Below are 16025 nucleotides of genomic sequence, written 5' to 3'. Positions count from 1 at the left end.
GGTCACTGGTATATACAATTATGGACGGGCTGCCGAGTGTCGACACAGAGGTAGCCACAGCCGTGAACTACCGCACTGTACTGTGTCTGCTGCTAATATATAGACTGGTTGATAAAGAGATAGTATACTCGTAACTAGTATGTATGTATAAAGAAAGAAAAAAAAACCACGGTTAGGTCACTGGTATATACAATTATGGACGGGCTGCCGAGTGCCGACACAGAGGTAGCCACAGCCGTGAACTACCGCACTGTACTGTGTCTGCTGCTAATATATAGACTGGTTGATAAAGAGATAGTATACTCGTAACTAGTATGTATGTATAAAGAAAGAAAAAAAAACCACGGTTAGGTCACTGGTATATACAATTATGGACGGGCTGCCGAGTGCCGACACAGAGGTAGCCACAGCCGTGAACTACCGCACTGTACTGTGTCTGCTGCTAATATATAGACTGGTTGATAAAGAGATAGTATACTCGTAACTAGTATGTATGTATAAAGAAAGAAAAAAAAACCACGGTTAGGTGGTATATACAATTATGGACGGGCTGCCGAGTGCCGACACAGAGGTAGCCACAGCCGTGAACTACCGCACTGTACTGTGTCTGCTGCTAATATATAGACTGGTTGATAAAGAGATAGTATACTCGTAACTAGTATGTATGTATAAAGAAAGAAAAAAAAACCACGGTTAGGTCACTGGTATATACAATTATGGACGGGCTGCCGAGTGCCGACACAGAGGTAGCCACAGCCGTGAACTACCGCACTGTACTGTGTCTGCTGCTAATATAGACTGGTTGATAAAGAGATAGTATACTACTAATATTATATACTGGTGGTCAGGTCACTGGTCACTAGTCACACTGGCAGTGGCACTCCTGCAGCAAAAGTGTGCACTGTTTAATTTTAATATAATATTATGTACTCCTGGCTCCTGCTATAACCTATAACTGGCACTGCAGTAGTGCTCCCCAGTCTCCCCCACAATTATAAGCTGTGTGAGCTGAGCAGTCAGACAGATATATAATATATATAGATGATGCAGCACACTGGCCTGAGCCTGAGCAGTGCACACAGATATGGTATGTATGTGACTGAGTCACTGTGTGCTGTGTATCGCTTTTTTCAGGCAGAGAACGGATTATAAATAAAAGTGGTGGTCACTGGTCACTATCAGCAAAACTCTGCACTGTACACTACTGAGTACTCCTAATGCTCCCCAAAATTAGTAAATCAAGTGTCTAAACGGAGAGGACGCCAGCCACGTCCTCTCCCTATCAATCTCAATGCACGTGTGAAAATGGCGGCGACGCGCGGCTCCTTATATAGAATCCGAGTCTCGCGATAGAATCCGAGCCTCGCGAGAATCCGACAGCGTCATGATGACGTTCGGGCGCGCTCGGGTTAACCGAGCAAGGCGGGAAGATCCGAGTCGCTCGGACTCGTGAAAAAAAACATGAAGTTCTGGCGGGTTCGGATTCAGAGAAACCGAACCCGCTCATCTCTAGTAAAAATGTGATTGCATCCCGGGAGTATGCAATCTCATTTTGATTGATAGTGGCGGGCTTTACGGGTCGTGGGTTTGGAGTGTTTTTGGGGCGGTGCAACACGTCCGCCAAGCTCCACCCCAGGCTCTGAGTGGCCTGCAATTCATTTAACATTAATGCTGGGGTGATCATCAGTAGGTAAAATCATTGATGGATCCCTTTCAGATAGTTTTACACCATCAAGGTTAACCATCAATGGTACCATTGATGGTGACCATCGATAGATAACTCACCAATGGCCATACCTAGCTCACACTTTGAGCCCGCAGCCGCACTTCCAGGATTTGCTTTCCACTCGAAGGGAAACCATAAGCTGTATTCTAGAGCAGCGGTGCAGACATCAGGGATGATGTCATGGGGGCTGGGGCTTCCGTCAATGCCGTCTGATGCTCATTGTCAGTACTTGAGGAGTGGTAGTGCAGAGGTGAAGCCCAAGAGGACAGAGGAAGACAGCTGTAACATTCCTGTGGACAGAACAGGCAGAGGACGATGCAAATCAGAGGGGAGAAAGCAACGCAAGACTCAGGGCAGGGGGATGGGAACAATAAAAGATATATAGAGTGGGATGGGAGGTGGACATACATGACTAAGAGGGCAGAGAGGAGGACAATACAAATATATAAAGGGAAGGGGGAAAGGAACAATACAAGACACAAGGCGGAGCGAAAGGGACAATACAAGACACAGAAGGCAGATGGGGAAAGTACAATGCAGGACATACAAATAGGGAGGGCACGGTCAGCACAAAGCAGGACATACAGTATATATGGAGAGAGGAGAGCACAATGCAAGGCATACAGATGTGGGACAGACAGCACAATGCAAATAATACAGATGGGTGAATGGGCACACTGCACAATGCATGAGATACAGATGAGGAGGGGGCAGACCGCACAATGCAGGACATACATATGGCAGGACAGACAGCACTACGTAGGACAAACAGATGGGAAGGGGAAGACTACATATGTGAAGGGGCAGACAGCCCAATGCTGTACATACATGTGGTGGGGAAGACAGCACAATGCAGGACATGCAGATGGCATGACAAACTGCCCCATGGAGGACATAAAGACCAATGCAGGACAAACAGATTGGGGAGGAGTTGGACAGCACAATGCAGGTGATGGATGGACAGCATAATACAGGACATGAAGATGGGGGAGACATGCAGCACAATGTAGGACATGCAGTTAGGGGGATGGGGGAAGTGACAGCAGCACAATGCAGGACATATAGATAGAGGAAAGAGACATCCATAATGTGGGACATAAGGACCCCATACACTAGAACCAGTAGCGGATCTTGTCACGGGCAAGCAGGACTTTTGCCCGTGGCGCCGCCTTCCATAGGGCGCCGGCGCCATCCGGAGGGCGGCGCACCATGGCAAGATCCGCTACTGCCCCCAGCTGCCCGCTGTGTCCCGCTGCGAAGGGAACTAGGCGCGTACCGCACAGCAAAGATCCTCTCCGCGAAGGGAAATGTAGCGTCTAGTTCCCTTCATGGAGAGGACCTTTACTGTGCGGTGCGTGATGACGTCATCGCGCACCGCACAGCAAAGGTCCTCTCCACGAAGGGAACTAGACGCTACATTTCCCTTCGCGGAGAGGATCTTTGCTGTGCGGTGCGCGATGATGTCATTGCGCACCGCACAGCGTTTCAGCGGCGCTACTCTGAACAGGGGGCGTAACTGACCATGCCCCCTGCACGAAGCCACGCCCCCTATTTCCCGCCCGGGGCGCAAAAGCGCTGGAACCGGCCATGACTAGAACGATATGTCTGAGGCTGAAGTTGGAGGCGATTTCCCTTGAACTCTCCTGGGAGCTTCCCGGGAGTGGTTCCATACGATTCCAAATGATTTGGTGCATGTGTGACTTTTTTTGCATGCAATATATTGCCAGCTATATGTCACGTGGCGACAAATCGCAGGCGATTTATCGCAATGCATTCACATGTACCATAAGATATATCTTATGGGCTGGATTAGGGTGCTAGGGGGGCTGACCCAAAGTCATATTATAACTAGCAGCAGCAATTAGCCCTATGGACATTGCAGCTATAGAATATGTGATTGGCTGGATTGGTGCTAGGGTGGTGGGCCAAATAGGCATATAAATAGCAGCAGCCATTTTAGCCATGTGCACACTGTGGCTCTGTGTTTAGTGAGGCTGGTTTATACCTTCTGAGCATTCCACATTACTAGTGTGCTTTGCTTTGTTTGGTTTTTCTGAACAAAGTGCTCTTTATCCTGTTCTGTGATGGATTACTACAGGTATCAACTTCTGTTAGCCTATGGCTATCTGAGGCTGAAACGTGACAGGGATCTTAAATGGAAGAGGCAGAGATCTGTTTGGAGCAAGGAGTGGCTGCTGAAGAGGGGGACTTTGGAGGAACTGAAGTTTGGAACCCTCATCACCACCCTGGCTTTGGGTCAGATAATCTCTGACACCTGCAAGGCCATTGTAAAGGTGCTGCAGGACCAGTATTTAAAGGTAAATATAATACACACCACACCTGTTTAGTTACTTTGAAGCTGTTTATAGAAATAAAAAAATAAAAAAAGGATTAAATAATAGTTTATTTTACTTTTCATTCCCAGTATATATGGGGCGGTACTTTCACAACTACCATGGAGGACCATATGATGTTTTGGGCACAGATTAGATTGGGAGAATACACACATGCTGTAAAGTGCAGAATTAATGGTCCTGGCCCCATTATTATGCACCTACAGCATGCGTGTACCCTACCCCAAGAATCTGTGCCCAAACCACCATATAGCCTATACCGCACCATATTTATTGGGAATTATAAGATGCCTACAAATCTTCAAACTGGGGCATGTCCTCCTGTGCTTCCAGCATAGCAGAGTATATGGCTGAGGAGAAGGTAGGTGGGGGAGTAGGCTGTGGTTGGGTGGGCAGAATGAGATAGGGTTGGGGGGCGGAATAGGATGGGATCGGGTGGAAGGAAGAGTGAGAGGACGGCGGTCGAATAGTACAACATCATCATGGAGTTTGGATTTTCGGGCTTCGTTCAGCATCTTTAAATTGAGACACTGAATCTGTTCCGCTTGACCCAGGGGTAGGTTTCGCATTGCAGAGGCCACGAGTAGTGGTCGGGGGGGGGGGGGGGGGGGGTTTGCTGGTCAAGTCTTGACTTTATTTCCTCGAATATAAGATCTTCGCCCTAATGGGTGGTTTTTTGGCTTCTCTTCCAGGGGCGCGGCGGAGGAGCTGGTGCTGCAGAGGTATCAGGGGTAGTGAGTGTTTCAGGGGTAGGAACTTGGGGCTGGGATTCCTCCGTTTCGTGCATGATGCTGAGGCCTGGGGTGGCGGGAATCTCCACACTTCCAATCTTTAGTAGATAACAAAAATACACTGTTGAAATACATGTTTTAATTTTTTATTTCTATTTTTTATAGCTCCCTGCAAGTACACAAGAATGGCAAGCCGTGGCAGAGGAGTTTGCCACCACCTGGCATTTCCCGAACTGTGGGGGAGCGATAGATGACAAGCACCTCCGCATCAACCGTCCTGCAAACAGCGGATCCTTTCATTATAATTATAAATGGTATTTCAGCATCGTGCTGATGGCAGTGGTGAACTATGAATTCATCTTCATTGACGTTGGCAAAAAGGGACATGCATCAGACAGTGGGTCGCTGAAGAATACCACCTTCTACGAGCGGCTCACCACAAAGACCCTGAACTTGCCATCTAGGGAGCAAACCCAGCACGGCCTCAATTTTGTTTTCGTGGCTGATGAGGCATTCGCACTCCACGAGAATATTATGAAGCCGAACCCCCAAAGGCACCTGACAAGGGAGAAGTGAATCTACAATTTTAGGCTATTCCGGGCACGACGAATTGTAGAGAACACTTTTGGGATCCTGTCTAGCTGCTTTCGCATATTCCTTACGGCTATCAATTTGCAGGTGGAGAAGATTGATTGGGTGGTGACTGTGTGCTGTGTCCTGCATAACTATTTGCGCAGCAAAACCACCCAGCATAGGACACTGCCCAGACAAGCGCCAGGAGACACAGACCGAGAACACCCAGAGGAGACTTCACCACCTCCACTCCATTTTAGGTCGAGTCTACGGGCAAAACAGGTCAGGGACGAGTACCTGGCATATTTTAACTAGAGATGTAGTGCGTTGACTTTTCGTGTTTTGTGTTTTGGTTTTGGTTCTAATTCCCCGCTCGTGTTTTGGTTTTGGATTGGTTTTGACAAAACCACCCATTCGTATTTTGGTTTTGGTTTTGGATCTGGATGATTTTTGAAAAAAACATAAAAACGGCTAAAATCATAGAATTTGGGGGTAATTTTGATCCTACGGTATTATTAACCTCAATAACAATCATTTCCAGTCTAGTCTGAACACCTCACACCTCACATTATTGTTTTTAGGCCAAAAGGTTGCACCGAGGTGGCTGTATGACTAAGATAAGCGACACAAGCGTGCGGCACAAACACCTGGCCCATCTAGGAGTGGCACTGTAGTGTCAGACAGGATGGCAGTTTTAAAATATAGGTCCCAAACAGCACATGATGCAAAGAAGAAAAAGAAGTGCACCAAGGTTGCTGTATGACTAAGCTAAGCAACACAACCACCTGGCCCATCTAGTTAGTGGCATGCAGTGGCTGAATGTTGAAAGTGGCCTGCAATTTTTCAGTCCACTGGCAGCATCTCCTGCACGCCCCTGTCATTTTTCAAAAATTCTGCAATTGGTGGACTTATGCGGCAGTACCCCTGGACTAATACAGCAATACCCCTGGACTTATACGACAGTGTCAGACAGGATAGCACTTTAAAAAACATGCCTCAAACAGCACATAATGCAAAGACGAAAAAGAGGTGCACCAAGGTTGCTGTATGACTAAGCTAAGCGACACAATTGTGCAGCACAAACACCTGGCCCATCTAGGAGTGGCACTGCAGTGTCAGACAGGAGGGCAGATATAAAAAAAGGACCCAAACAGCACATCATGCAAAGATGAAAAAGAGGTGCAATGAGGTAGCTGTATGACTAAGCTAAGCGACACAAACAATTGACCTATCTAGGAGTGGTACCGCAGTGTCAGATAGGAGGGCATATATAACAAAAAGGCCCCAAAGAGCACATCATGCAAAGATGTAAAAGAGGTGCAATGAGGTAGCTGTATGACTATGCTAAGCGACACAAGTGTGCGGCACAAACACCTGGCCCATCTAGGGTTGGCACTGCAGTCCCACTGCACTAATGGCGGATACCGGACGCACGTCTAACACCAGCATAGTTGTTATGGCTCAGTAATCCGCTTTGCAACAGGGTATATATATATATATATATATATATATACAGTATAAGGCAGTATCACTGGAATTATATGGCAGTACCACTGGACATATACGGCAGTATCACTGGAATTATACGGCAGTATCACTGGAATTATACGACAGGATCACTGGAATTAAACGGCAGGATCACTGGATTTATACGCCAGTACCACTGGAATTATACAGCAGGATCACCGGAATTATACGTCAGGATCACTGGATTTATACGGCAGTACCGCTGGACATATACGGCAGTATCAATGGACATATATGACAGTATCAATGGACATATATGACAGTATCAATGGACATATACGGCTGTATCACTGGACATATACGGCAGTATCACTGGACTGGACTTATACACCAGTACCACTGGATTTATACGGCAGGATCACTGGATTTATATGCCAGTACCACTGGAATTATACGGCAGGATCACTGGATTTATACGTCAGTACCGCTGGACATATACGGCAGTATCAATGGACATATATGGCAGTATCACTGGACATATACGGCAGTATCACTGGACTGGACTTATACGCCAGTACCACTGGAAATATGTGGCAGGATCACTGGATTTAAATGGCAGGATCACTGGATTTATACGCCAGTACCACTGGAATTATACGGCAGGATCACTGGATTTATAAGGGGACATATATGGCAGTATCACTGCACATATACGACAGTATCACTGGTCTGGACTTATATGCCAGTACCACTGGAATTATACGGCAAGATCACTGGACAAATACGCCAGTACCACTGTAAATATACGGCAGGATCACTGGAATTAAACAGCAGGATCACTGGATTTATATGGCAGTACCGCTGGACATATACGGCAGTATCAATGGACATATACGGCAATATCACTGGAAATATACCGCAGTACCACTGGACATTTACAGCAGCACAGGGACACCACCACTGGACTGATGCAGGACAACACAGCACCACTGCAATGGACTGGACTTATACAGCAGCACTGGACATACTGTATGGCAGCAGAGGACTCTAAATCCCGCGAGAATCCGACAGTGGGATGATGACGTTTTGCCTCGTTCTGGTTTCCAAGTTAGGCTGGAAAACCCAAGCCTGACTCGGATCTGGGCTTGTGACATGAAGTCCGGGGGAATTCGGTTCTCTGAGAACCGAACCTGCCCATCTCTAATTTTAACGAGGTAGGTGCAGTCGATTGGTAAGAGGCCCAGATGTAATTAGTGTATTGTGTTGGACTGATGGTGGAACTTGGAAAAACTTAAAAAAACGTATTCAAAAAAATATACTTACAGATGCCGACAGAGATAGGTCACCGTCTTCAGGCCCTGGTGTGGCAGTCCGAGGGAGGGAGGTGAAACCTGTCCGGGTAGCCTCCTGGTCCAGGACAAACTCCAGCATGAGGTAGTACCAGAGCGAGGTCTTGTAAATCTGGGAAGAACCTGCTCCAGACCTATTGGACTGTTCCATTTTTTTTTTGTTCTTTGAGGAAGACCGTATGCAGGTTCTGGATCTTTTTCTTGATCCATTCTTTGTCAGCACCGAACACAAAGGGCCTGCAGTACTCCACTAACTCCTCCAATGCCGCATTCCGTCGCACTTTATCGGAATACCCCTTGGCCTTGACTTTCCAGAGACATTCATGGCCATGGTACATGTCTAGTAGGCCGGTGATAAAGTCTATGTCTTGATCCAGAGACATATCTGTAATGATACAAAAGTGGTGCATAAACTGTTATATATTTTTTTTTACAAATGGTTTTAATTAAGGTATATGGTTAAATGGTTATATAGTTAAATGTTTATATGGTTAAATGTTTACATGTTGTTTACATTTTTATAATATATGTTTTTAAAATAAAGTTTTTTTTGTAAATACTTTCCTCATTACACAAACATCAATGGTGCAGCATTGGGGTATAGTGGCGGTGAAAATGCATGGCCATTTGGGGGTTAAAATTACTTTAGGCACACAGAAACACATGGTGCAGCATGGGGGTACAGTAGCGGTGAAAACACATGGCCATTTGGAAGTTAAAATGACTTTGGGCACACACAAATAAATAAAATGTTAACAATAATTTATAATACATTGGTGGTCAGTGTGATTACATTGATGGTCAGCGTGATTACATTGGTAGTCAGTGTGATTACATTGATGGTCAGTGTGATTACATTGGTGGTCAGTGTGATTACATTGGTGGTCAGTGTGATTACATTGGTAGTCAGTGTGATTACATTGATGGTCAGTGTGATTACATTGGTGGACAATGTGATAGGTGGACAGTGATTGGTGGTCAGTGAGGAAACACAGACTTGGGGCAATGGAAATCCAATCAAATCGGATATACAGAGTAGGGCTCTCCGGTTGCTGCGTCGCTGCTGCTGCTGCTGCCGCCGCTGATGGGAGTGTCCTGAGAATGCCAGTCAAACTTCCTACGATATATTGCAGGCGATATATCTCAGGCACACAAAAAAAAACACACCTTTTTCCATACGATTCCAGGCGATTATAATATATCATGAGTGCAGCACTAGCGACCTAGGGGATACGATCCAACGCTCACGGGAACGTGCATAGGATTGGAAACACCTCCAAAATTACGGATTTCCCCCGATATATCGGCCGGAATGCCCTAAATTGCCTGAAATTGGGCATTATCGTTCTAGAGTATGGGGCCCTATACAGTTGGGGAAGGGACACAATACAGGATATACAGATGGGGAGAGGGATAACAGCACAATGCAGGACATACAGATGAAGGAGGCGGTAGGCAAAGTACAGAATACACAGATGCGAGGTAGCACAATACAAAACATATAGTGAGGAGGCTTAGTACAACAAAATCAAGATATGGGAGTGATACCAATAAAATACATACAGACATGAAGGACTAGAGTCACTTCAACAAGGGGTGTTTCATTTTGTTCACTGGCAGACTCTCACATTACACTTTTCATATAAGTGAAGAGGGGAGGGAGATTGAGATTGCTGAAGGTAGCCCTCCTCAGTGCTGGTTACACTTAACACTCCCTATACAAACCATATCCCCATAGTAGTGGTCCCGCCCTCAGATCACCAGTCACACCACACAAACACAGACACACACACAATATTAATCACACAACTTGCGGCGGCACACAATAAGCCTTTCATAAATTTCAGCTTCAGATCCCTCTGAACCTTAATCTGGTACTGACACCAGGAGAAGGGTATTGTAGCGGTATTAGTATAAAGTAGCAAGAGGCAACTGCAGCAACATACACAAGATAAGCCGCAACTGTGTTCATATCAGAATCAGGTGTTATGAGGAGGGACACCCTACCTCTTTTGAAAGAACACACCGTCTCATAACACATAACACATGTTCTCATAAATACTGGTGGATTATGACACTGTAAGGCACTGGGCTGAACATAAGACATGGACCCTCAAACTGTCCCTGTTTCTCTTCTTGTTACATACACCCAAACCTGTCACTTGTGCCACTCACACCCTACCTGTCACCTAGCGGACTGTGACTCCCCGTTGCATGACCTGATGCTGTCCTTTCATCTGCTAAGTCACTCCTGATGGCCACTACAATAAACATAAAAATATTAAGCCTGATTAGCAGCTGTGAATTTGGCGCCTATTCCTGTTTTCAGTATTGCATTTGCACTGCCATGTTGGGTTGATCAGCTGACTTCAGTTTCTCCCAATCACAGAGGGGCTAGCTTCCACGTGACCAGCGGTACCAATGACCTATCAGAGCACCATATTTAAACCCCTCACTTGCACTGCACATTGCGAACTTGTATCTTACCTCGTTCCAGCAACAGCAGCTCTGCTTCCTGATTTCTTGTTAGATTGTTGTATATGCCATCTGTATCATCATTCCATGGTAGTTCATCAATTTCCTGTTCTCAGCTCCAGCTTCTTCTATCTAGCTACCACAACGCTCATCATCTCCAGTTACTAAAGAAGTTAATAACTGCAATTCTTTGCTGTTTCCACAATAGTCATCCTCTCCATCTAGCAAAGCCCGTGCAGTTAACCACTGCAATTATGCAGTTTCCGCATCACTCATCATCACAAAACAGATATAGCCAAGTTCCATCCTACTCAGAATAGGACGGACATTCACAGGAGAATACGCTGTATGAAAAACTCACCATTTGCGTTCATAAACCGTGCAAATCTGAATCAGTCCTTCTATGTATTAAAAAATAATGTACATTAAAAACACTAAATCTAAAATACATTCTAACAACTATTAAAATATAAATAAATAAATGAATGAAAAATAATACTGTCTGCAAGTAAAGAAGAAATAAAAACAAAGCTGATTGTATATCTGTAAATTTCATAGAAAGTTAGAAGATTGTAGCAACAGCAACGGTGCTACTCCCAAAGCCAGTGGGAAATAATTCACAAAAAATGCTACACCATAATAATTTTTCAATAAAACATTCCCTTAATAATAAAAAAATGAACATATAATTCTGCACTTATTTCAGAACAAAGGTAATAATAATTTTTTTTCAAGGGACAAACACCTTTGTCGGGATGATTGGTTAGTTCCCTAGCCGCTCTGCGAGGGATAAATGTACATTACACCTGAGCACTGTGGCCTATGTGTGAATCTCTTCATTTATAGACTATATCCTCATTTAATTAGAAGTGAATTCTTTTCATAATCTTATTTACTCAGATCTGCTGTTCCTACGGTAACAGAGTAGTAAGTGCAGCACCCATGTACGCTATACAGTGTAGATGAAATAAAAGAAGGATGAAGATTAATGAGCACTTCAAATGTAGAGAACTTAATGAAAAAAAAAAGTCTATGAAGGAAATGACTAGAGGTGCAATACAAATACACCAAAAAAATTAAAGAAGCCAATCATGTACAGAAGTCATATAATAAATCCCTCTCCATCTCCTCCAAACTAATGACTGACAGATTGATTAATTAGCAATACATGTAATGTAGTAGAACAATAATGCTATAGGCTGCTAGTGCACTTTCCTCTATTGAGCCATTTAATTAAAGCATTTGCAAGACTTATTTTATTAGTATAGTATTCGCATAATAATTCCTTTGTGCTTCTTAATTGACAGACAGAATCTGCCTTGAGAATCTTTATTGATATTTCAGTAAGTTTTTTTTTTTTTTTTAAATGATATGAAAGGTTTTGGAAATGGGACTTCTACAAACTTCTGAGTCCCTGCCATGCACTATCCATGTACCATGTGTGAGTCTCATTGGTGGAAATTATTTAGATTTGTCATTAAGTTTATGGGTGATTCAGAAGTCTGAAATTAATTATTTAATAAGCTTTTGTTTTTAGAGATTGTCTAAAAGGGATCACTCAGATTATTCAATGGAAGAAAACATCCCAGGCACTGAACGTGAAAATTTATTTTTTAGCAAAACCTAAATACTACTATGACGACTAATACTAATAAAAAATAATACAAATAATAACAATACAACTACTGTAGTAATAATAATAATAATAATAATTATAATTATTATTACAGGTTGAGTATCCCATATCCAAATATTCCGAAATACGGAATATTCCGAAATACGGACTTTTTTGAGTGAGAGTGAGATAGTGAAATCTTTGTTTTTTGATGACTCAATGTACACAAACTTTGTTTAAAACACAAAGTTATTAAAAATATTGTATTAAATGGCCTTCAGGCTGTGTGTATAAGGTGTATATGAAACATAAATGAATTGTGTGAATGTACACACACTTTGTTTAATGTACAAAGTTATAAAAAATATTGGCTAAAATGACCTTCAGGCTGTGTGTATAAGGGGTATATGAATCATAAATGCATTCTGTGCTTAGATTTAGGTCCCATCACCATGATATCTCATTAGGATATGCAATTATTCCAAAATACGGAAAAATCCGATATCCAAAATACCTCTGGTCCCAAGCATTTTGGATAAGGGATACTCAACCTGTATTATTATTATTATTATTATTATTATTATTATTATAGTACAAATAGTTAAATAGTACAAAAAATGGGTTTAATGTTCCCAGAGATAGAATACATATTAAGTAGTCATTTTCTTTTCACTTCAAAAAGTATGACGTGATGTTATGAGCAGATCTGCACCATAAGAGGCAGAGCAACAGGTCTGGGCCTGGATTCCAATGCAGTGTGCATTTGTGCCTCGTCAGTGCCAGATCACTCATGCAGAGAAGGGTCCTGGACTGGATGGTGAAGCTGCAAACTTACCGCTGGCAGGCTGTATCATAGGATATTGAGAATTACTAAGCTGCCCTCGTGATGGTTTTTATGTTAAATAGGCCCAAAAACCTATTGCCACAATTAGCCTATTAATATTATGGAAGTAAATCTACAAATTTCAATAGAGATTTCTGAGGATCTGAGAGAGTTGATAATACTCATGAGGCTGAAAATGGATACAAAACCATTGCTAGAGACTTTTCTTTCCATGAGTACACAGTCTGGCAAATACAGTATTGTACAAATGGATGGACTAACAACATAGCTTACCTTCATATATACAGTATATTCTTTGTGCAACTTATTTGGTGTGCCTGGATTTGCATTAACGCCACTGGCGACTTTGTTGCAGAACAGACGAATACTGAAGGTGTGAGTACTGTACCTCTATGGTCGCCCATTATGGCTGCAGAAAGTAAGTCACCAGAGCCATTGCAGAGGAATACAGCATTGCAGTTACAACCTCCAAAATAGTCACCACATGATTATAGTTTTGCTGCCATTCCCAGTTACCTTCTACAAATGATCCGTGACTGTCAATCACTTTGTGAACACAACCTCTCTGCAACCGCCATCGCAAAGACCTTCATGGCACATGTGCAGTGTGACTTAGATGTATGTGCAGACCGACAACAATCACTGAACTGCAAAAATATTGGACTAGCATACATCTGTCAAGCCCTATGATCATCTGCTTTCTCAAGTTAGTAAATAGTTTTACAGACACACACACACACACACACACACACACACACACACACACACACACACACACGTTTGAAGCTGCAATGCTCTATAATTTGTTACACTTAAGCCTAATATTTGTAGCATTGATGATACAGTGAGGGCAGACAGTGCCTCTATTCCTCAGAATTTATGGGGCACGTGCATGGTGGTCCAAGGTAGTCTATAGAGGTATTGTAGGCGCAGTAAGGTTAACGTAAGTGATTTTGCAGCCAGGACTTACAGTCGGTCTCTAGGGGCACAGGCCTAATGCTGAGCATAAAGATAATAGGATAATTGCCGCGCTTGTATATATTATGTCAGCAGCTCCAAATAATAAATACAATAGAAAAAACGATGATTAGGAGCGCTTGAATATTTAAATTATATATTGAACGCACATACCTGTGAAAAAAGGAATTGGTTAATATCAATGTTACAGCTCTTTTGTGATTAGGTGGTAAAACGGAGATAATTAGCGGTATTAGCTTCCCAATTCGGGTTAGTCTGGACAGTCCTGTATGCGGGTATTGCTATCCCTACTGTCCCTACTTGTACCTCTCGCGGCTCGATGTTACAGCATGAACAGCTGCCGCGGATGTAACTGGTCCCGTCTTTCTGTTGCTGCGGCCGCTCCTGCTTGGTCTCCTCATGCGGCTCTCTTCTTTCGGAGCATGCCAGCGTTTGCATACACTGGCGGGGCTCCTCCGTTGTGCACCGTGAAATCACCAACGCGTTTCGGGTTCAAAACCCTTTAACTAGGATGCTATTTGTTTGTATAGACTTCCTATTTATAGTTAAAGAACTTTATTAATTTTACTTAAAAACAGGACCGCGAACCCGAAACGCGTTGGAATTTCACGGTGCACAACGGAGGAGCCCCGCCAGTGTATGCAAACGCTGGCACGCTCCGAAAGAAGAGAGCCGCATGAGGAGACCAAGCAGGAGCGGCCGCAGCAACAGAAAGACGGGACCAGTTACATCCGCGGCAGCCATTCATGCTGTAACATCGAGCCGCGAGAGGTACAAGTAAAGACAGTAGGGATAGCAATACCCGCATACAGAGACTGTCCAGACTAACCCAAATTGGGAAGCTAATACCGCTAATTATCTCAGTTTTACCAGCTAATCACAAAAGAGCTGTAACATTGATATTGACCAATTCCTTTTTTCACAGGTATGTGCGTTCAATATATAATTTAAATATTCAAGCGCTCCTAATCATCGTTTTTTCTAATACTGAGCATAGTTATTTCTTCCCCATGGGGACACGGTGCTCTTCAACTTGTTCATGGTGTCTGTTCCTCAAATTGACCATAATATCTTCTGGTTTGAACTTTGTCAGGTCCTCAACACAACTTCTGTAACTTTCAGCTTGACTTTCGGCATCTTCCACTCAGTGTCAACTATGTCCTTTCTGGTCTTCCCCTTCAGCACTGTGGTCTTCTTTCTATTAAAACCATCAAATATATGGCCACCACGAGTGAGCCGAGCCATGTCATGGCTAGCTGCAATTACCTTGCCACAGCAAACCATAATTGTTCCATCAGTCAATCAGTGCTCGTCTTGGCGTCCCCCCCATTACTCTATTTAGAATTTTTACATATTCAGATGGTCCAAAGTAGGAAAATGAAGAAGATAACTTACAGATCGGAGCTCCAGTAACAATGGCTTCCTCTGGATGCAATCTGATGCCTTACATCATTAGGTCAGTTCCTCTGGGGGCCCCTTCAGCGGAAACTTCCACAGCACTGTAAGATAAACATAAAAAAGTGCTATGCATAGCATTATACCAAAGAGACCTGCATGTCTCAGGGGCCATCAGAAGAATTTTCTTTTGATAGATGAGATGAAAGTGAAACTTTGTCAATGATAAACATTATGTATGGCAGAAACCAACATGTATTCTAAAATGAAAGAACCTCACCCTAGTTGCTAAGTATGTTACTATTATACAAGAATGTCAAGATTTGGGGTTACAATCCACCCACTACAGTTTCATTAAGCCTACAAACATGGCAGTGACACACTGCATGCTCAGTTACAGAAGCAGCTCCCCCCTAACATGGCAACACAATGCAATGGGGTGAAACAGAGCATGGTGCATATATTTGGTTATTTAAAGAAACATCAGTTATTTCAGGTTCATTTATACACAAGCCTGT

This window comes from Pseudophryne corroboree, chromosome 7 (genome assembly GCF_028390025.1).
Source record: "Pseudophryne corroboree isolate aPseCor3 chromosome 7, aPseCor3.hap2, whole genome shotgun sequence".
Lineage (NCBI taxonomy): Eukaryota > Metazoa > Chordata > Amphibia > Anura > Myobatrachidae > Pseudophryne > Pseudophryne corroboree.
Note: the sequence above shows the minus strand (reverse complement) of the source record.